General features: G+C 38.3%; 1 pseudogene; it reads right to left on the bottom strand.

The window, feature by feature from the left end:
- Window positions 1-230: 230 nt before the first annotated feature.
- LOC131068135 (homeobox-leucine zipper protein ATHB-9-like) lies at window positions 231-21057 on the bottom strand (annotated as a pseudogene).
- Window positions 21058-22697: the final 1640 nt, after the last annotated feature.

The following is a 22697-nucleotide window of genomic DNA, read 5'->3' as shown; positions in this document are numbered from 1 at the left end:
TATAATCACAATTACTATAACAGCAAGAGCTACAGAGCAGCGAAGTTCCTACCTAAAGAGTGGCAGAACAATATCATTTTTGTTTGGCCGAGGTTTGGAATTGCCATTTAATCTCTATATTGTTGAATGGAAAGATCGAGTCATCCAACATGAAGTCTTCATGCCTTCATTGTGCTCTCTTTGACTATCTACAATTGACTAGCTACTTGGAAACCAATTGAACATGAATATTAATTATGTGACTCATGTAGAAATGATCAATGCATAAACATAGTTGCAACAAGGTCAATATTGCCATTTCCATCTATAACATCCCAAGCCACTACTCATTCAAAAGCAGAAACCCTACACTTGCTAGATAGTTGAACACCTGCTGGAATGTAAATCATATTCCTGAAGAAAAGTGAAAAAACAATGCTCTTAGCCTCCAAAGCCACAAATAAAGGAATCTGAAAGGCCCAGAACATTAAGATTTATTGGTGTTGATGTATATAAAATATGAAGCTATACTACCATTGTTCATATCATTTCCACCCACCTAATGGAGGACTTGAAACAAGTCTTTGTAAGCAATTTCTCTCACATTTTGAGAAATGGTTTTTCCCATGGAAGCATTGATAAAGAATCTTCAATGGTTTCCAACATGTGTAGACCTGTTGGATTTACAAAAATGTACTTAGGAATGTTCTGGCAATTAGAAACACCATTAGCAACAATTGCGCTAGCTATATAGTTTGATAAGTAAAAAACCAAAACAATATTAATTCAAATAAAATGTATGAGTGTGACAATGTTACTCAGAAAGCCTCTTTGACCTGGAAGAGACTGTTGAGATATCTTTAGGAGAATGGTAGTATGACATACTACTCTAGCACATCTGAAAGTATTCATAAATCTAAACAAATACATATGTCACTTCAAATGTAAAAGTCATATTATACAAATATTGAAATAACATAAACACAATTGGAATTTGAAAGTTGACAATTTAAAGAGCAAATAGCCAATTCAATAAAAGGTTTTAAATTTTACATTTGATTTTTACAATCTCTTTAAATCAAGAATTAAAAGATTCATAATAGGATACTTATGAAATTTTCATGGCGGGCAAATTTTCCTAACCAGAAGTTTCATCGAGGAGCACTTATTATAGCAGCACAATATTAATTTGGCAAGAAGATTGGAATAATTACAAATTCAATTTGAATGTTCTATTACTTCAAAAAGTGTTTCAGTGTAAATTGTAGATTTATGTTTAAGTCCTAATTTGAAATATTTGAGAAACATATATTTAGAGAAATATGATTTAAGCAAAGAAATATTCCTATGCACAATTACCTTTGAAGCACAACATACTATTGCATCCTGATGATTCCAAAAGGATTTGAATATAATATCAGAATTAGCAGAATGCCTTGTTTTAGATTCTAAGCTGAAAACATATGGGCTTATTGCCATCTGTGAAGTTCCACATGTAGGCCTAAGAAAAAGGACTGATTTCTTGACAAATTTAAGAACTCTTTGAGCATAATGATGTACCTTTAATACAACAAGATCTCATCTTTAGATACTTCATATGTTCACTAAAATGTTATAGTTAGAACACATGAATAGAAGAAAACATCAAACTCTTTAGTAGTGTGGAGTCGACGTGATTCAAAACCACCCTCTAAATGTGAGGTGAAATCTAGAGTCTGTGAGAGGTTGCATTGATCCTACAAGTACAATAGATCAGATTGTCTATAGCCTTTTAAGTATATGCCAGTCCAAACAAACTTAACTTGTCAAGGAATATTACCATGTAATTGTTTATAGTTATTATATAAAATCCTGATAGCAGTAGAGGAAGGTCATAAGACAATGAAGAATCTACCAGTACAAATACAAGTTGTGCCCAACCTCTAGGTGTGTTCTCACCTAAACCATTGCATAGCTTCAAAAATCAATAAAATGTATATATCAGATGTTGCATTATCCGATAATCATCATGACCCCACATCATTTGTTTAAGGTTTATGCAAAAAATAAAGACTATTGTTATTTTCTTTGTTACAATCCACTGTAACCCTTAAGTAAACAAAAAAGCTTATATAAAAATACTTGCAAAATAAATGCTTCATTTGATGCAATATCATTCTCTTGTCCAAAACTCTCCAATGTTATCAATTCTAAGAACTACAAATCAAATTATCAAATTGCAAATGAGATAGATATTACTTGTAACCTCAATTCAGTAGTAATTTCTAATCCTGATACTTACCTCATCCTAGTTAGGTCAGGTCAAAAGCATGAAAACCTGCCTTGAATTATTATAAAAAACATATGTATGTGGGCTTTGATGGACATACATTTTATAATTAAATTCGGGTTTATAATTTGCCTACTCAGTTTTGTTTTCCCACATAAAACAGATTAGTATTGTAGGAGAGACTTCCTAAATACCATAATGTTGAGTTCATTAGATTTCAGATCCCGACAATTACATTGCCAGCCTATTACAAACACAACATCAGAGAGGATTTTTAACAACAGGGCCCAAAATATCTTAAAATATATCAACAAATGATAACACTACATAAATATTTTGATATTAGAAATCTAACTTTAAATTTTTGAAGAAAATATTCAAAACCTGTAAAAGAAGGGAGGCTTTAACACACAAAATACCCATGTCAGGATGGATTTTTTAACATTAGTATCTCATTCTGTGTTGGTTTACAATTTCACAAAGTTTCTATACATATAGCAATATCTCCAATTCCATCTTTTGATATTGTAATCCAACCATCATCAAACAATGCATTGATCACCTCACTAAATCCCCTACAAAGCGAGACAAATATGTGGTTGTTGACAAACTTGGAAGAAGTGAAGTAGTATAAACACCTAATATATTTTTAAATCAGGCCAGTCTCATAGTTTTCAAGTGATGTGTCATGACCAAAATCTAAGAGCTCAAGCATGGAAACATGCAATAGAGAGAAAAGCCTTCATATGCAAGCAAAACCCTAAGTTAAGAGTAGTGGAGATTTTGCCTTATTTTTGTGAGTCATAATTGTTTGGGTTTTCTAGTTTTGTCAAAGTCAAGCTGAGATTTGAGTGTTATAACTTTTCCTATGCTGTCACTTCATATGCATTGCAACATTGTATGGATAAAATTAACAACTTTTGAAGTATATCAGCTTAGGAATATTTTTTAAGGTAGGCGACACAACCTTTTGTAGCTCATTTATTGAATTTTTTAGGCATTTCATCTTAGTCAAAGGCCATTGCCAACAACAACAATCCTTTAATTCTTGATTTACTATTTAGAATATTGTGACTGATAGAAGCTCTATGACCAATCATGTCAAGTATCTCTATAAGAGTATGATAGCTAAATATTTTGTAGCGGGAGATTATTTAATATATTAAAATAGGCAAGAACAGTATCAGTTCTATTCACAGACATAACTTTTACACATTATTATGAATACTCCTAGCCAATATGCTCACTAATAATTAGCCAGGTGTGGTGAAATATCATGAGCAATATGCTCTATTAGATCTTTTCTACACAAATATTTTTTGGTTCTGCTGCGTAGCTATAAAACGCTTTAGCTCATGTTGAAAACTTGTATCCCCCAAGCCAAAACAAATCTACCTCCTAAATAGCAGTAGTTGTTTTTCAATATAAAAATAAAAAATGTTTCATGGAACTACTCATAGCTTAAAACATAGAACATTAGCCCCCTCGATAGAACTATTGCCTAAGAAGATGATTTTGAGCATATCAAAAAGAGAAAGAAAATTATAAACTAATTTCTAACGACTTCTTTACCAATGATTATGTTTTCCCAATTTAGAGGAGACAATTTTGGTGTCACTCACTATAATGTTTTCCCAATTTAGAGAAGACAATTTTGTTTCTACGAACAACAATTCCTAAAGAGATTAACAAATTATAAAACCAAGCAATCTAAAGAGAGTAATAAATTCCGAAACCAAGCAATTCCCAAAAGCTAATAGACAAAGACGGACATGTAAATTCACCCTAGCAATCAATTTTATTTTTTTAAGGCCACTTAATCTCAATGAGTACAACTTACTGCAATCTATTTACGGTAACTAATTTTCCAAGAAGTAGCTATATGGGTGGCAAATATACCATTCTTGAAAAATCTTCTACCAAAATATTTCACCATTGGATTCCCTTGACTCCATTTAGGCATAAATACATAATCATTGATATAAGATTTACATAATAAAAATTTTAACAGCTCAAGAACAATAGAAATAAAAAATTACATGATGTAAACATATGGTCTAGCATTAGGGTATTACAAATTTGTCATGACGATGACCTCAAATCAAGTTTGAGTTTGCACTATGTTAATACAATCATAATAGCAGAGGCAACAAGAGGAAGGATGGGTACAAATTGCAAGCATTTTTTATCAGAGTAAATGCATCCTATACCTTTATATACATTGACATATCTTTGTTAATGTCTCCGCCTCTATTTGAAATGGTAAAATTGAAGGTCATAGAATGTATGGAAGAAACAAGTATTGTGGAGTCCAAACATAAAAAAAAAATTCTATTGCACCTACACTATCAGATTATCAAGAAGTTATTCAATGCATAGATCTAAAAATATTCGTCCAAGGTTTTTGAAGAATCATATATTGGAGTTGATTGTGGCCATAATAGGTTTTTGGTATTGTTGTAGTTTGTAATGATGAACTTGTTAAGTGTATGGATCATATTGCACATGTTGAAGTTACAATTATAAGAAAATGATACAAATTCAAGGTAATTTTTTGGCTACAAAGGATAGGACCATGCATGCTGAAGCACAATGCACAATTATTTGAACACATTTTAGAGTCAATTAATGAGTTTTCTCATATTCGGTTCTAGAAATTAAGTTGTAAATAATTAAGTTGCAAACAAATTTACATCAAGTGAGCAAGAGATGAATAGCAACCCTAGATGGTTCTGTGTATGGTGAAAATGGATAACAATAATAACAATATTGAAAGGCTAAAATGAATCCAACCACTAAACCCTAGCCTAACAACAACAAAGATCCACCATAACATATGAAGATTACCTAAGACAATGCAAATAACTCAAAATCACAAAGATTATACCATCACATGTCCAATAGGGTTTTGATCTCCATTCTTCCTATCTCCATTGATCTTGCTTGATATACTTGCTCTCAGATTTTTGTATGCACAAGAGCTCAACAAAGAACGGAATGTGGTTGCAAGTAGAATTGTAGTGTAGCCAAGTACTCCAAAATCAGTCATTAGGGTTTGTCATTAGCCATTAGGGTTTGACAATGAAGAAAGCATCTCCTTAAATAGAAGACACAATAAGAAATGGAGGGATAAGATTGAGAGGTGTAAAAAGAGAGGTCGGCTAGGATTAGAGGGTAGGTAGAGGAAATAATAAAATAATGAAAGGGGTAGGTAGTGTATGAAATAAGAGATGAGTGACATGTGTCATGTGTAGAAAAGGATAATGAATTAATTAAATAAATAAAGATTTATTTAATTAATAGAAGAAGTGGGACAATTAAATAAATAAAATATTTATTTAATTTCGGAAAGGGATAATTTAAATAAATAAATGTATTTATTTAAATGAGAAATAAGGCTAGAAGAGGATAAATGAATTAATTAAATAAATAAAAATTTATTTAATTAATAGAAGAATTAGGCTTAGATAATTAAATAAATAAAATATTTATTTAATTAGACATGACAATTTTGAGTGTCTACATTTTGCCCCTCTTTGAGACAATGCGGCTTGTCGCGTTGTTTCAAAGAAGATAAGATGAACTGATACAAAGTTGCCCCAGAATGGGAATGATATGCCCCCTCGAGAGATTGGATGAAAATGTCTGAAAAGATTGCAGACAATCTCTCGATAAGAAAGACGGGATAGAATGGATTGATCAGATAAAGTGACAAAGTCACGGGATAATGAAGACTGACTCGGGAAATGAGAGCTAGGGCAATCTATAAGATAGACCACGGGGGAAAATACATCCTCATTGTCATCTACACCGTCACAAGAGCATAGTGCAAAGCGAAAATAAAGCAGCAACAGTCAGCAGCGATGGCTTTTGTTCACAGATTAGACCGTGTTCGCCGATTCTAGAGGCCAACGGAGGCAGGAGAGCCAGTGAGTACCACAAAACCTCCTCGTACTTTGATGCATTTATTATTGTCATTAATTCATATTAGGTAATGTAATAAATGCGCATTTATGTCTTCGAGGTCAAATCGGCAGTTCTGTGATGAACATATGCTGTCGATTGGATAAGCTGCTGAGAGGATACACTCAAGAAGGTCCTCTAGGGAAGACTAAGATAGATCAAGGCACTTTGTGATGAACAGTGAGTACCAAGATAGAGTACTTTGTGATGAACAGGGAGTACTAAAATATGAGCAACACTTTGTGATGAACAGGGAGTGCAAATGTGAGTAACACTTTGTGATGAACAGGGAGTGTCACACACGTAGTACTTTGTGATGAACAGGGAGTACTACTAGGATAGATAGCAACACTTTGTGATGAACAGTGAGTGTCACTAGGGTAGATAGCCATATGCATTTAGATAGCGAGTAGCATTTTGTGATAAACAGTGAATGCCACTATAACTGACATGATTGAGTTGCTTGACTGCAGGAGTATTTGCCGATGCTAGAGTCAGGGGAGAGATTCTCATCGACACAGAGATTGTGACCGGAGTTGACACTTGAGGACCGAGCCGTGATTGAGGCTATGGGATTGAGATACATTCTGTATGTGCCTGAGTTTCAGGCGAACATGGGATTGTTGACTACACTGGCTGAGAGAGGGCACTCAGAGACTTGTAGTTTGCATTTGCCGATGGGTGAGATGATAGTCACCTTGGAGGATGTATATAGGATTCTACGGATACCGATCGATGGGGAGTTAGTACCCTATGATCGAGACGGAGATAGGGATACACTGAGACGAGTGTTCTAGGATCCAGGACTAGGGATGAGGGTGGGACATGTGGCATGAGATACCATGACATGGACAGGATTAGCACTACCAATAGTGTTGACAGGAGTTATCAGTGGGTTCCTCTGTCTGGATAGGACGACACGAGGGGTGGCTGCAGGGGACACAGGGGCCAGGAGAGTTGATCTTGGGGTGGGTCCTTCTAGGGCTCAAACTCCGTCGAGGCCAGGCGGCTCCGAGGGAGGGAGTTCATTGTTGGGAAAAATGGTGTCTCAACCTTGCATTTATGTGAGGTTACTATTTATAGTAAGTTTTTATTTGAGCACGAAATGGTGCGAAACTCTCCCTGAATCTTCTGGTTGGCTAGATAAGCATTCTGGTAAAGTTTCGTCGCAAGGTCACAGCTAGTTTTAAAGATATTAAAGTTTTCATCTTGGAGGGGTGCAATAAAATATTTAAACTTAATTTTGGGGACTTTAGAGGCTCCGAAACGCCCTGAAAAGTGGCCGTAACCGGCGAAGCAGGTTACGCGGTGATAGAGCACTTCGCGAGCTTTCCGACGCTTCAAACGGTTCGTCAATCGGACACCCGGTTCTCAAGTTATGGCCTCCGGAAGTTTGTACTCCTGAAATAGGAAAAATAATTTGTATCGAATACATAAATGAGCTGTAAAAGGGAGCGACACGTGTTGATGTGTGCTTTAACATGTCATAGAAGGGAGATAAGGTCGGCTACACCTTATTGGGTGGTTTTAGCCCATGGTTTTGTAATACCGTTTGACGGTTTCTTGTATTGTATCTCCTATTTATGAGGTGTGTGAGATAGAGGTTGTGTGTAAGAGTCCTATGGCTATTGAGTTGCCTCTGAATCTCTGATTAGTGGTACTCCTACGAAGAGATTGCTCTGCAAGTATGTTGTAATCTGTTTTTGATTGCTGAATAAAATATTGAGCTGCTTTTGGAGGGTGGGGTTTTTCTCCCGAAAGGGTTTTCCCCACGTAAATCATTGTGTTGTGGTATGAATGTTATTATATCTATTTCTATTTTCTGTAACTGTTGTAATGATCTGAAAAGTTTTGCATTACCCTCCTCTCAAGGTTAGTGTAGGAAGTTGTTTCCGCTACTTTACTTCCTTACATTCATCATAGCCTTAGAGGGCTCCCTATGTATCAGTATTGTACCATTTTTGTATTGTAGACACCTGCGGGTGATTGTAGCCATATGATTCTTTTGACATCATTGTATCATGACACTTTTGATTATATATGAGAGATGATCCATTTTTGCGGAAGCTATATGCATGTGTACCTTATGTGATGAAATGTTCTTATGTGATACATGTTTTATGATATGGATGCTTATATGATGCAATGCAACATATTTTTGTTCTTTTATTTTGTATATGTGATGCATGATGCAAATGTGAATGTATGTAATGCAAATGAATATGATAATGCAAATGATTATTTACATAATGAAAATGTGAGATGTGCTAACATGTGTTGTATGCAGGATGTGATGCAATTGTGATATCTATATGTATGTATGAAATGCTTATATGTGGTGATGTAGGTGTAACTATATGAAATGCAAATGTTTTTGGTGTGTCATTATACTCAGTCATGTGATAGTAGGCTACGCGGACTCGAGAAGGACAATGGAAGTCAATCAAGAAAGGGGGATGGAAGACAGAAGATATGAATGTGAAAGAGCTTCTTGTGTGTTATCATCATTGAGCTTTATTATGGCAAAATAGGTTATGACAATCGAGGCATTTGTTCGGCCCAGAAAGTCATTGTACCTGTTTGCATGGAGATAAGACAGTCACAAACAAGGAATGCCCCAGTTCATACTAGACGCACAGTGTCCTCATATCCTTGGACAAGTCATAGCATTACTAAAAGACAATCCACAGACAACAAATGCAAATAGGTGACGATACCCCATCCTCGCCTTTCTAGTCAAAGACATCCTGGAAAAGCTAAAAGACATGTCACCAAAAAGATAAAATCAAAAGAAAACCAAGACTCGACACCAACATCCACTGTAGTCCTCAAGTTTAGTGTCTCTTGTCACTTGTTTAAGTCTTATTCGATTGTGGTCACAATGTTCACTTTCACAAAAAGGATAGATAGCACTGAACCATATGTTGTCTGAGTCTGTTGAAAGATTTGATTTTGTTGAAGCTCATTGTTGTTGTTGTGTCTCATTTGAAACTGACTGAATCCATGAAACTGATACTTTATTGCGGAGAAGATGGAACTTTATTGCGGACTGGCGATGCAGATGTTGTTTTATTGCGGATTGTGCGCAGATAGACTTGAAGGAAGCTGGAAGAAACTGTACTCCTCGAAACATGTGATGTTCTCAGTTCCACACCCATCACTAGACGTAGGATTTGCCTTAGCCATAGATAAGATCTGATTTATTATGGATGGAAAGGGAGTGAAAAGGGAGGGTTATGGATGGCTAACCAATCTTAGGTAGATCAATAACAAGCCATGATGGAAATGGGTAAGTTTATTGTCAACGAATAGGTTGTGAGTGTGTGCAAAGTGAAAGGATGAAAGTGAATCCTGAAGGAGGGAGGAGCAATGTCTCTACGCATGGCGCTGGTGATCCAGTTTTCACCATGGTACTTTCCCAGGGCACCACCGAAGTGGTTTTCACCGTTGGACGAAATTATTTCTCTTTACTTTTTTGATTTTTCAATTTTTTTGTTGTCACAAGGCGCCTGTTTGCCAGGTTTTCACCAAGTAACGATTTTTTTGTTTTATAATTTTTTTGTATTTTTGCAATGTTTTTGATTTTTTTTGTATTTTTGAATTAGGATGTTCCGAAGAGCTTATGTGTAGAACCTGCGAAGGTGCATGCTGTTGATAGGATCCTCCAAAGATTCCCCTTCTGTAGTTGAGAGCTGATATGTCCCAGATCCATATGCTGCTGTGATGATGTAAGGACCAAGCCAGTTGGGTTCAAATTTGCCCTTCTTATCTCTGTCTTGTTGATTCTTGGGGTTCTCTCTGAGGACTAAGTCACCTACCTCAAATGCGCGAGGCTTGACTTTGTTATTGTAACTGCGACTCATTCTTTGTTGGTAAGCCTTGAGGTGATTAAACGCAGTGTGTCTTTGTTCCTCCAGCAGTTCTAATTCTTGTAAGCGAGAGATCCTGTAGTCTTCCTCGTTGATTATGTTTCTCAAGGAGACCCGTAAAGAAGGTAACTCGACCTCAATAGGCAAGATGGCTTCAGAGCCGTAGACAGGTGAGTAGGGTGTAGCTCCTGTAGGTGTGTGGACACTGGTACGATAGGCCCAAAGTGCGGGATTAAGTTGGACATGCCAGTTACGGCCAACGTCGTCAACTGTCTTTTTAAGAATTTTGAGAATTGTTTTATTAGACGCCTCAGCTTGGCCATTACCTTGGGGGTAGTATGGTGTGGAGAAACGATGGGAGATGTGGAAACGCTCACAGAGTTCACGAACATCCTGGTTCTTGAAGGGACGCCCGTTATCAGTGATAATGGAAGTAGGAATCCCATATCGGCAAATGATGTAGTTCAGGATGAAAGTAGCAATTTGTTTCCCAGTAACTTGTGTGAGAGGCACGGCTTCGATCCATTTTGTGAAATACTCTGTGGCTGTGATAATGAATTTATGTCCATTGGAAGAAGGAGGATGAATCTTGCCTATGAGATCGAGTCCCCACTGACAAAAGGGCCAAGGAGATGCAAGTGGTTGTAGTTCTTGTGCTGGTGCATGTATAAGGTCTCCATGAATTTGACACTGCTTACACTTCTTGACAAACTGATATGCATCTTTTTCCATAGTAGGCCAGTAGTATCCAGTCCTGATGAGTTTCTTGGCCAAGGTAAGACCACTAGTATGCGGGCCACATATCCCTTCGTGCACTTCTCGTAATGCAATCTGAGCTTCGTCACTCTCTAAACATCTAAGGAGGGTGCCATCTAGACCTCGTCGGTATAGGATATCAGCTAGGATAACGTATCGAGAGGATTGGCGAATGAAAGTGCGACGTTGGTTGTTCGATAGATCGGGAGGTAAGATATTGTCGCGAAGGTATGTGAATATGGAACCATATAACTGGGATTCAGGACCAACAACACATATCATTTCAGTAGGAGTAATCTCGTATGAGGGAATTAGCAGGTTGTCTACCTGGAACTCATAGCAGGTCTCATTTTGCGGTAGATCGATGAGCGAAGCAATTGTAGCCATGGCATCTGCAGCACGATTCTGTTCTCTTGGTATCTGCTCAAACTCTATCTTTGTGAAGTGTTGTTTCAGATCATCCACCAGTTGTTTGTAAGGCATTAGCTTTTCATCTTTTGTTTGATAATCATCAGTTGCTTGTCGGATGACCAGTTGAGAATCCCCAAAAACATGAAGTTCCTGGATCTTCCATTGAACTGCAATTCTTAGCCCAGTTGTTAATGCCTCATATTCCGCTATATTGTTGGTGCAAGGAAATGATAAGCGGTATGACTTTGGTATAGAATCGCCTTGAGGAGTTATAAAGAGTATACCCGCTCCTGCCCCATGTTGTGTGTATGAGCCATCAAAGTATAGTTGCCATGACTTCGCAGGTGATATTGTTAGAATGGACTCATCTCGAAATTCTGACTGTAGAGGAACATCATCTATCATGGGAGCATCTGCCAGTTGATCTGCAATTGCTTGTCCTTTTATGGCTTTTCTGTCCACGTATTCAATGTCGAATTCACTCAAGATCATTACCCACTTGGCTAGCCGCCCAGTAAGTGTAGCTTTGTTAAGAAGATATTTTAGTGGATCAATTCTGGCAATCAACTTAGTCTTGTGAGTGAGCATATAATGTCATAATTTTTGTGAAGCGAAGACCACAGCGAGACAGGCACGCTCAATTGGTGTGTAGTTCAGCTCATATCCCACCAATGTGCGACTGATATAGTAGACTGCTTTTTCCTTGCCGTCAGGTATTTGCTGTGCTAGAAGTGCCCCCAGTGCTGTCGGAGTAGCTGATATGTAAAGTAGCAATGGTTGATCTGGAATTGGTGGCATCAATACTGGCGGGTTCAAAAGATAGTCTTTGAGCGCCTGAAAAGCCTGTTGACAGTTCTCGTCCCATTTGAACTTGATGTTTTTGTGTAGCAGGTGCTGGAAAGGATTGCACTTATCTGCAAGTTGTGCTATGAATCTTCGTATGGACTGGAGTCTCCCTTGTAAAGACCGAAGTTGACTGATATTCTTAGGTGGCGACATGTCCAATATAGCCTTGACCTTTGCTGGATCAGCCTCTATTCCTCTTTTAGACACAATGAATCCTAGGAGCTTCCCGGAGGTTACTCCAAAGACACATTTCTTAGGATTTAGTCTTACCTTGTATTTTTCTAGCCGATCAAAGACAACTGAAAGAATGTCCAAGTGTGTATCTCTGTCTATCGATTTGCCCAAAAGATCGTCAACATAGTCTTCCACGGTTATGTGCATGAGATCATGGAAGATAGTAGTCATGGCTCGTTGATAAGTGGCACCTGCATTTTTCAGCCCAAAGGGCATGACATTCCAGCAAAAGGTTCCCCAAGGACAAGTGAATGATGTTTTATGTTGATCTTCAGGTGCTATTCTGATTTGATTGTATCCAGAAAATCCGTCCATTAAGGATAACATCTCATGGCCTGCTGTGAGATCAAAGATTAAGTCAATGTTCGGTAATGGGAAATCGTCCTTTGGACAAGCCTTGTTGATATCTCTGAAGTCTGTACATATTCGGATGCTGCGATCTAGTTTGCTAACAGGTACCAAGTTGGAAATCCATTCAGGATAATCTATTGGGCGTATGAATCCGACATCCAGTAATTTCTCCAGCTCTGCCTTGACTAATAATGCCACTTGTGGGTGCATTTTCCTCAACTTCTGTTTTACTGGTTTTGCCCCCGGTTTAACTGTTAAATGATGCATTACTAAATCGGGGTCTAGCCCAGGCATATCAGCGTAAGACCATGCGAAGTTGACTTGTCGTTCCTTAAAGAAGCTTATGAATTTTGCTCTCTCGGCCTCTGTCAATGATTGAGCCAAAAATATGTTGTGTGGAACCTCTGTTGTGCCAATGTTTGTTTTTATAGTCTCCTCTACCAACATGGATGATTTTTCCTCGTATGATGCTGGGAGAATGTCGAGCCTTCCATCTTCGGGCGCCTCAGACAGGTTTTCACCCTCAGATACGTCCTTTCTTTTTACTTTTGTAGAGTCAGATAGCGCCACAGTGTGGTTTTTGCCATAAGACCCTTGTTTTGTTTTTATTTTAATATTTTTGCGACTAGAAGGCCCGACACCCTCACCAAAGTATGCCATGTTATTTAGCTCTATGGCGTATCCTGCTTTATGATCTCCAGGGGGAAGATCATCTCGAATGCCAAGATAATTGACAATAGCTTCGTCGTTTTGAAATGTATCAAACTGTGCTGGTCCGTCATGATCCCAATCAATGAGTTGAGGGTGAACGAGGGGAAGGTCTTTAGTGTTTTCAGAGTTCGCAAGGCTAATAGTGAAGATGTGGTTATATTCAGGTATGTCAAGGTAGTCGTCGAGGTCGTCAATGGCACTCTCCTCATCAGTTTCGATCGTGAGTGAGTCCAAATTATCATCACTAGTAGCATCCTCAGGGACAGGTGTCCTCATCCTATGCGATCTTAACCTAGGGCCTTGAAATGAAGCTTGTGCGGGATCCTTATGGGTTGGTGTTTGACCAACTCTGAATTTTCTGTAAAATTCCTCCTCCTCTGTAGGTTCATCTGGCTCTCTAAATATCTCTTTGAGCTCATAGTCGCTGGAGGATTTGTCTGAACCCCATTCCCACTCGTTGGAGTCTGTGGAATAATCATCCTCTTGTTGAACTTCAGCCACTTTGACTCTCCATACTTCTTTTGTTCTTTTGTTGTGAATCTTGGGATTTAGAAAACCAAGCCCTTTTAAGCGTTCCTTTCTTGTAGTTAGCTCAGGTTGTAAAGGCTCCATGACCCCTTCTTTGCGTAGTCCGAGAGGGCTTTTTCCATCATACCCGAATTTTTGTAGCATTTTGAAACCTTTACCATAGTTCTCACAGGGTATGATAATTTGATCTTGTGTATCCTCTTCAGCGTCCTTATAGAGCATTTTATACAAATTTTCTTCTTCTAGTTCACCCCATTTTTGGAAGACGGTAGGATCCCATTTAAGTAGCATGATGGAGATTTGCTTATTAGGATGTGGCCTCCCATATTCCTTGGGAGAGGTCATGACTTGTCGTAAGAACATTGTTTGATTCAGAGTGTATTCTCCCATGCCTTTGTCTTGAAACTTGGCTCTAAGTTCACCTTGTTTGGATGTCGAGGGCTTTAGTGACTCAGGATCAATATATGCTGAAGAAGGAGTAGCCTCACGATTGCTGGGAATGATAGTCTCATTATGCGATCTCAAGTTATTGCAATATATGAATGGATTTGGATCACCATTGACCGTTACCTCGACTCCATTATGAGGAAACTTAATGTACTGATGGTATGTTGATGGGACTGCCCTCATTTCATGAATCCACGGACGTCCTAGCAATATGTTATACGTGAGATCTAGATCCAGGACTTGACAAACCACGTCCTTTGTGACTGGCCCTATTCTTAGTGGTAAGATGACCGTGCCCTTGGACGAACGCTCTTCATCATCATAAGCCTTAATAGTGATTTGGTTTGTAGAATTCACAGCTTTGTCAGAATATCCCAATTGTCTGATGGTGCTCAATGTACAAATATTAAGACCTGCTCCTCCATCTATCGGGACTCGTTTTATTCGGTGTTTATGTATGAAGGCTTCAACATGTAGGGGTGCATTATGAGGCTGACTTATAGAGGCGTCGTCGGCTTCTGTAAATGTGAGGGAGTGTGGAACGGATAGGTATCCCACCATGGCTTGAAACTGGTCCACGTTCAGATCAGTAGGGACAGCAGTATCTCTCAAGGTTTTATCAAGGATAGCTTTATGTGCTGGAGATATACGTAGAAGCTCAAGAATAGATATGAGTGCGGGTGTTTTCCCTAATTGCTCTACAAGGTCGTACTCAGGCTTGGTAAATGAAGAATTGGTATTCTTAGTAGAGGCACCTGGCAATGTAATCTTACCTCGACGTGTTGTAACATGACATTCAGAGGTAGATGCGGACGAAGATCCCGCACCTTTTAGGACAATTTTAGGCCTTTGAGAAGGATTCTCAGGATTTTTGTTTTTGATAGTAATGGTAGAAATATGATTGTCCATTGAGATATGATTAATAGTGGAATCATAATTGTAAGATGCTCTGGTGTAATTGGCTTGGTCATCTGTGACTTTGCCTTTTCCCTTGTCATGTTTTGGGAATGGTTCCTTAAACACCTCATGCTCTTGGTTAGATGAATGTCCCTCAATCTCAATATCTCCTCTGTCAATGAGATCTTGTACAATGTTTTTCAATCGATGACAATTACTTGTCTTGTGACCCTTGCTCTTATGAAATTCGCAAAATTCATCATCATTCCACCAATTCGGTTTTACCTTTGGTTCATATGGAGGAAATTCTGGGACCGTGATGACTTTGTTTGCTACAAGCTTTTTGAATACTGATTCAAGTGGTTCTCCCAATGGAGTGTACTTCCTTCGTGGTTTAGCAGCCGTTTGATTATTCACTTGATTGTTGGTAGAACTTGATCCAGAAAAGACGAACTTTGGTCTTACTGTATTGGCATCAACAACACCATCATTAACCGTATTCTTGTTCTTGTTCCAAAATTTTGGTTTGTCCTTTCCTTTGAAGTCCTCTTTGTTTTCTTTGAATAATTTGATAACTCCTTGTTCAATCAAGACCTTTTCTGTTGCTAAGCCCTTTTCAATGACATCCTTGAATGTAGACAAACAAGCTTTTCTGAGATCATAGCCAATAGCCTTGTTAACATTTTGTGTGAACATCTCCACCATTTGTTTTTGCGGGATCTCACAAGAGCATCTGCTAGCTAAGTTTCTCCATCTCTATAAAAATGTTGCGAAAGATTCTCCTTCCTTTTGTTTCGTGTTGCACAAGGTAGTAACTGAGACATCTGTTTCAATGTTGTAAGAGAAATGTTGAATGAATGCTTCTGCCAAGTCGCCCCATGACTTAATACCAGGAGGTAGTTGAGAAAACCATTCCATAGCTTGATCGCCTAAACTCTGTGGGAACAACCTCATCAAGTATGTTTCTTCTGCCGCTACCTCAATGCAAGCTGTGAAGAATTGTCTTATGTGTGCCTTGGGGTCTCCTCTCCCTCTATATTTGTCGAACTTTGGTGTTACAAAGTGTGGAGGAAATGGAGGCATTGGAATGCTCTTATCGAAGGGATAAGGGCATATATCTCTCATAGTGTATGTAGGTTTGGATGTACTCATGTCCTCCACTTTCTTTTGTAGATCTCTAATTTGTTGCTCCAAATTATTTTTGGGAGGAGATGGATTTCTTGTAGCATATCCCATGTTTGAAACACCCATTTGAGGAGGAGCTTGCTGCATATATGGATGATACTGATCATAGACATGTCCATATGGAGGTCTATATTGTTGCGACATATATGGAGCACTTGGCATAACTTCTTGTTGAGGGACCCCATATCTGTTTTGTGTGTATAAACCATAGTCAATAGGCCTTTCATTTTCCATTGTGTTGCCCCTAATTTTGACATGAGGTCTCCTTGTGTCAAAATTTTGAGGATGTCCTTGTGTATCCATTTGTCTTGGTTGACCCATATCTTGAGCATGTGTTTGAGCATAAGGCCTCCATGACGGTCTTTGAGTGTAAGTATCATACATTTGAGCTTGTGTATGTGGGATTGCTGGTTTCTGAAGCAAAACTGATGGTGACTCCGACATCATATTATTTGGTCCTCCACTATTGGGTCTCCTTTGATCCATGTTAGGTTGAGTTTGTTGTGAAGGTCTACTTTCCATAAGTTGAGATAAGTCAAAATCATGTGGTATTTTAGCTCCACTTTGTGCCATCATGTTTAGGAAGTATTGACGGTCTCTCCTCATTATCTCTTCAACCAATCTATTGAATTGAGGATCCATTATAGATTCTTGTATGTCTGCTGATAGTATTGAAGAATTGTCCACTGTGTCATTGTGTGTAGCATTGTGTATAGTGTTTGCGCTTTCCACATTTGGATTGTGTCTATAAACATTCATGTCTGGTAATGTAGTGTGCTCAGGATTGTAGAAGACATCATTGTCATACTCATAAGAACTCATGTTTACGGATTCTTGAGCTTCTTTAGTTATTCTCCTAGACTTTTGAAGGCGGGTTTCAACCATGAACTAGGTGTTTAGCAATATGTGAGAGACTAGACGAAAAATATGAAAAGAGTATGGAAGACCAAGAGTTGTATGGAGTGTAAATGAATCTTGAGGTGTACTTGCAATGTCCAAAGTGTAAGACCAAGTATGTAAGGAGTAGAGTAGGTGTGACTTCCAAAGAGAGGATAGTTTCTCTTGATGAGGTAAGCTGACCTTGACTCTAAGTAAGACCAAATGAGACCCAAAGGTAAGAAACCTTGATGAGGGACCACTTAGCAAAGTGTAGTAGTATGTAGTGTGTTGACAAAGTATGATGAGGACAAGCAAGTGACCTTTTGACTCAAGTTTTAGACAAGTATGAATGTAAAATGAGATGTGAAGCAATGATGGACTATGTGAGACCTTAGACCAGGCTGAATGCTAGATGAAATATGAAGAGACAACCTAGGAAGCTCAAGTATGCCGAAACAGATTTCTTTGTTTGCTTGACTGTTATAGTTTTTCCAATCCTGACACAGATGCCTCTGTATACTTCACAGACGCGGTTTTAAGACACAGACGCTACTCTGTTTGACGCAGACGCAGTTAAAAACACAGACGCTATTCTATACTTCACAGACGCGTTTATCCGACACAGACGTGGTTTTAAGACACAGACGCTTCTCTGTTTGACGCAGACGCAGTTAAAAACATAGACGCTATTCTGTACTTCACAGACGCGTTTATCTGACACAGACGCGTTTCTGTAACCTTAGTGCAATTTTTCCTATCTGTGAAATTGTTTTGTAGTGACCCAATCTGATTGTTCGACCGTTTTTTGTGACAAGAGGACACAATTTGATGACTCAATGTTTGCAGACTATTTAGACTCCAAAAAGTGTGTTGTTTGATGTAAAAAGTTTTTGCATACACTTGAAGACACAAAAGACACAATGTTTTGCTGTTTTGTCTTGAATGTTTGAGTGTTTTAGCACAAGACAAGCACAAATCTTAGGGCTGGCCAAGACAATAGTTGTTGATCCCACATGGGGTTTTACCCCCGAGGCTACGCTATTCAGAGCGGATACTTAGATGCTTGACCTCACTGGCTCCACCCTCGGCACTCACTTCTCGGGTCAGCCAAGCATCAGTCCCCATGAAAACTCCCCATGGCGAACTTTGTATCTCTACTAAGAACCGTATGTGTGTGGGCCGCTACCAGAGGTCCGACCTCCTGCCTCAACAACTAGAAGGATTTGGGCATCTAAAACAAAGAGGTGCTAGTAAGGGCATCCGCTCGTGTGGCCATACATGCGGCACTTTCAGCTCTGTAAATACAGAAGGCTCCCAGTCGGTAGGGGTTACGCCCTACAAATGATCAAATAAATTTGATCAAACGGGTTTATGGGGAGACATAGTGTCGGTATGAACTAATCAGCACACGTTATTCATAGTTTTCACCATGAATACATTTGATTATAGTGGTTTGGATGAGGTGGGTTTTCCTCGCTACCACTTGGGTCGTTCTCTTCTCACTAGTAGTCCTAATGACCACACGGGAAGACAGGCCCTCTAAAGATTAAACAAAAAGAGCCTATTGCTCAAGACACAAAAGACAATGATTCAATTTTAGTGCACCAATTGAAGTGTTTGCTAGTCTATGAAAACAAGGCACACAATAAAAAAAATACAAAACCCTAGCAAAGGCCCTGCAACAAAATTGTTAGTAGTTTGGGTTGTTTCAAATGATAACCCCTTCCTGCAAGCACACAAGTTAGGTAAATTTTAGAAAACCCAAAAAGACTTTGTGAAAAGGGGCCTTCAACAAAACGTTTTTGTCTTCCAAGCAAGCTGCACAAAACTAGGTTAGCTAGATCTGCAAGGGTTAGCCGAAAATAAACCAGATCTGAAACCCTAAGTACAAGACCCGAAAACCTGAATCGAAGGAACTAAAAAAAATTTGCAAAACAGAATGCACAAACGCTGTTATACCAGACACAGACACGTCTGCCCGACTCAGACGCGGTTCTGTGAGACACAGACGCGGTCACAGAACACAGACATGACTGCAGAACTCAGACGCGATGATATCCGGCACAGACGCGGTTCAGAATCACGGACGCGGTTAGGAATCTCAGACGCGACTTTTAGAAACCTGCAAAAATTAAAAAAAGGCAGAAACATAGACGCGATGATATCCGGCACAGACGCGGTTCAGAATCACAGACGCGGTTCGGAATCTCAGACACGACTTTTGGAAACCTGCAAAAATAAAAAAAGGCAGAAACACAGACGCGATTCCAGAAACCTGCAAAAAGAAATAAAATCTGGCAAAAACACAGACGCGATTTCCGGTATCACAGACGCTTCTGAAACACAAAAACGCGACCCGAACACTCGCAGACGCGGAAGAAACCTAAAATATTACCGAAAACTGTCCGATCTGCAACTTCAAAATGCAAAATCTGCAACAAAATGTTAAATGCAAAGGGACAAGTGTCCCACCGGGCGTGCCAAAATGTGTATGGTGAAAATGGATAACAATAATAACAATATTGAAAGGCTAAAATGAATCCAACCACTAAACCCTAGCCTAACAACAACAAAGATCCACCATAACATATGAAGATTACCTAAGACAATGCAAATAACTCAAAATCACAAAGATTATACCATCACATGTCCAATAGGGTTTTGATCTTCATTCTTCCTATCTCCATTGATCTTGCTTGATATACTTGCTCTCAGATTTTTGTATGCACAAGAGCTCAACAAAGAACGGAATGTGGTTGCAAGTAGAATTGTAGTGTAGCCAAGTACTCCAAAATCAGTCATTAGGGTTTGTCATTAGCCATTAGGGTTTGACAATGAAGAAAGCATCTCCTTAAATAGAAGACACAATAAGAAATGGAGGGATAAGATTGAGAGGTGTAAAAAGAGAGGTCGGCTAGGATTAGAGGGTAGGTAGAGGAAATAATAAAATAATGAAAGGGGTAGGTAGTGTATGAAATAAGAGATGAGTGACATGTGTCATGTGTAGAAAAGGATAATGAATTAATTAAATAAATAAAGATTTATTTAATTAATAGAAGAAGTGAGACAATTAAATAAATAAAATATTTATTTAATTTAGGAAAGGGATAATTTAAATAAATAAATGTATTTATTTAAATGAGAAATAAGGCTAGAAGAGGATAAATGAATTAATTAAATAAATAAAAATTTATTTAATTAATAGAAGAATTAGGCTTAGATAATTAAATAAATAAAATATTTATTTAATTAGACATGACAATTTTGAGTGTCTACAGGTTCTAAACAAATCATAGGACAATCAACGACAAGTAAAAGAGAAAATATAGTATATAACTGCTGAAAGGGGAATAAGTGAAAACTAAAGGCCTCCATCAAGAACAATTCACCTTTAATCCCTTACAAAGACAACAAGCTTCAAGTGACTAAATCCTACAAAAACCTTAAACCAATGTTACCAGGTATATATTCCCTTTTATGAGATATTCATATGCCTCTATTTGAAATGGATAATGATATCATACTTTATGTTCATCCCAGATACATGTTAGATTTATTTAGATATTTGTGGTCTATATTATGACCCTCAAGAGCAAGATCTAGACCCATGCCAGTAGTAAAGCGTGGTAAGCGGCTTATTAGACCAAGTTCAGTAACAAATACCTTAAAGACATATAGGCATGCCTCTAATTGAAATGGATGTTGATACAATGCTTTACTTTTACCCCACATATTATTTAAAGACTTTGGTATATGAATTGATAACTCTAAGGTTGGGGTCCCATGGAAGGGGGCTTCCTAAAAAATAGAGCGGGTACTTCAGAGATTTTTTAGGAATTTTTTTAAGCGGGTGGTTCCATGAAATTTGTAGTGTACTTCTGCTTAAAAATTTATGCTCCTAAATTGAAGGAAGTTGGTGGTCCCATGAATAGTGCAATTCATCTTTTTGTAGTGTGCAATTTTAACAATAATCTTTCATTGAATTATAATTAGCAAGTGGCATAAATTATCCCTAAGCTGTAGGGGCGAATTCCAACCCCACCCCTTTTGCACTTGTTAAAAAATGAAAATCTAAAAAGTAGGAGCTTCTACTTTTAGGAGAAGATTCCAAATAATCTTGTAGCCAAAAAAAAAAATCCATAGGACTGCCTTTTCTATAAAAATAGGGCCCAAGCGCGCCGCCCCCCACCCCGCCCCCCCCCCATGGGACCCCAACCTAAGCCATGTTGAAACTTAATTTATACCTATTCATCTGGCTCATTCAAGTGTTATGATTAGCCCAATCGATTCTAGATATTAGAGCCCTACTATTCTAAAGGGTCAGCTTGCTTAGTCAGCATGGTCTACTACAACATGCCTTTTTTTTTTTTCACCACTTTGGAGGCTTCTTCTTCTAACAAGCTATTTGACAACATCAACTCATGCCATGCAATTAACACCCAGGCAAATAAAGCACAAAGACAACCTAAACCAAGGGGGCTGCTGACAACTAATGTTGACCCAATACAATAGAGTAATACTAGGACTCCCTCAAAACAGATTTAGATTAGTTAATTTCATGTTAAGGTTAAGATATGAGTTTTCGAAAAAGAAAGCAATGGAAATCATATTAGGATAAGCCACATCATGATACGAAACGAAACTATGGACCCACTAAACTTTAAAGTGCAACAAAACAAATAAAATGAAATCTTAAAATCTTACTCTTATGTCTCCAGCTGCAAACTTTTGAAGCATTGATCATAGCTTACCTGAGGAGATGGATAAATAATAAATCCAAGCTTTGAGTTTTTTCCATAGTCAACAAAAAGTCATTCAAGAAGCAATGAACCCAACCTAGATCTAGTTCCTCCTCCAACAGGACTTAAATCCAAAAGGCCCTGTAAACCTGTGCAATTATTTTCCAGTTTTCCTCAGTCGATCCAAGCAATGGTCCACAATTCCCTATCTCACTGTAAAAGTAAAGCAGAGATCAAACTAGATCTACAAGTCAAATGGTTGTGATGTATTAGCAATACCATGATCAAGAAATACCCAGAGAGTAATAATGTAAAAACAAAGGGGACTTCAAATCTAACCTAAGACATCCTCAACATTTTCCATGTCTAGCATAGTCTAAGCATGTGGTTTGTTGAATAAATTGCCATCTTGTGCTGGAAACCACCATTATTCAGTTGTCAACATATTTGTCGAAAATCCTGTATTGGCAGCCCTTTTAAATGCCTCTGAAGATGCGTGTTCTCTCTCGTTGAGAACCGAGCAGACTCTTAGCAACTCCAATCAGCACGCGCCAGAAAATTTGGTTGTAATATGTGGCACTGAGTGAACCGTTAGCAACTCCAATCGGCACGCGCCAAAAAATTTGGTAGTAA

Source organism: Cryptomeria japonica, chromosome 5 (genome assembly GCF_030272615.1).
Source record: "Cryptomeria japonica chromosome 5, Sugi_1.0, whole genome shotgun sequence".
NCBI classification, from domain to species: Eukaryota; Viridiplantae; Streptophyta; class Pinopsida; order Cupressales; family Cupressaceae; genus Cryptomeria; species Cryptomeria japonica.
Note: the sequence above shows the minus strand (reverse complement) of the source record. Positions and strands in the feature narration are given on the sequence as shown.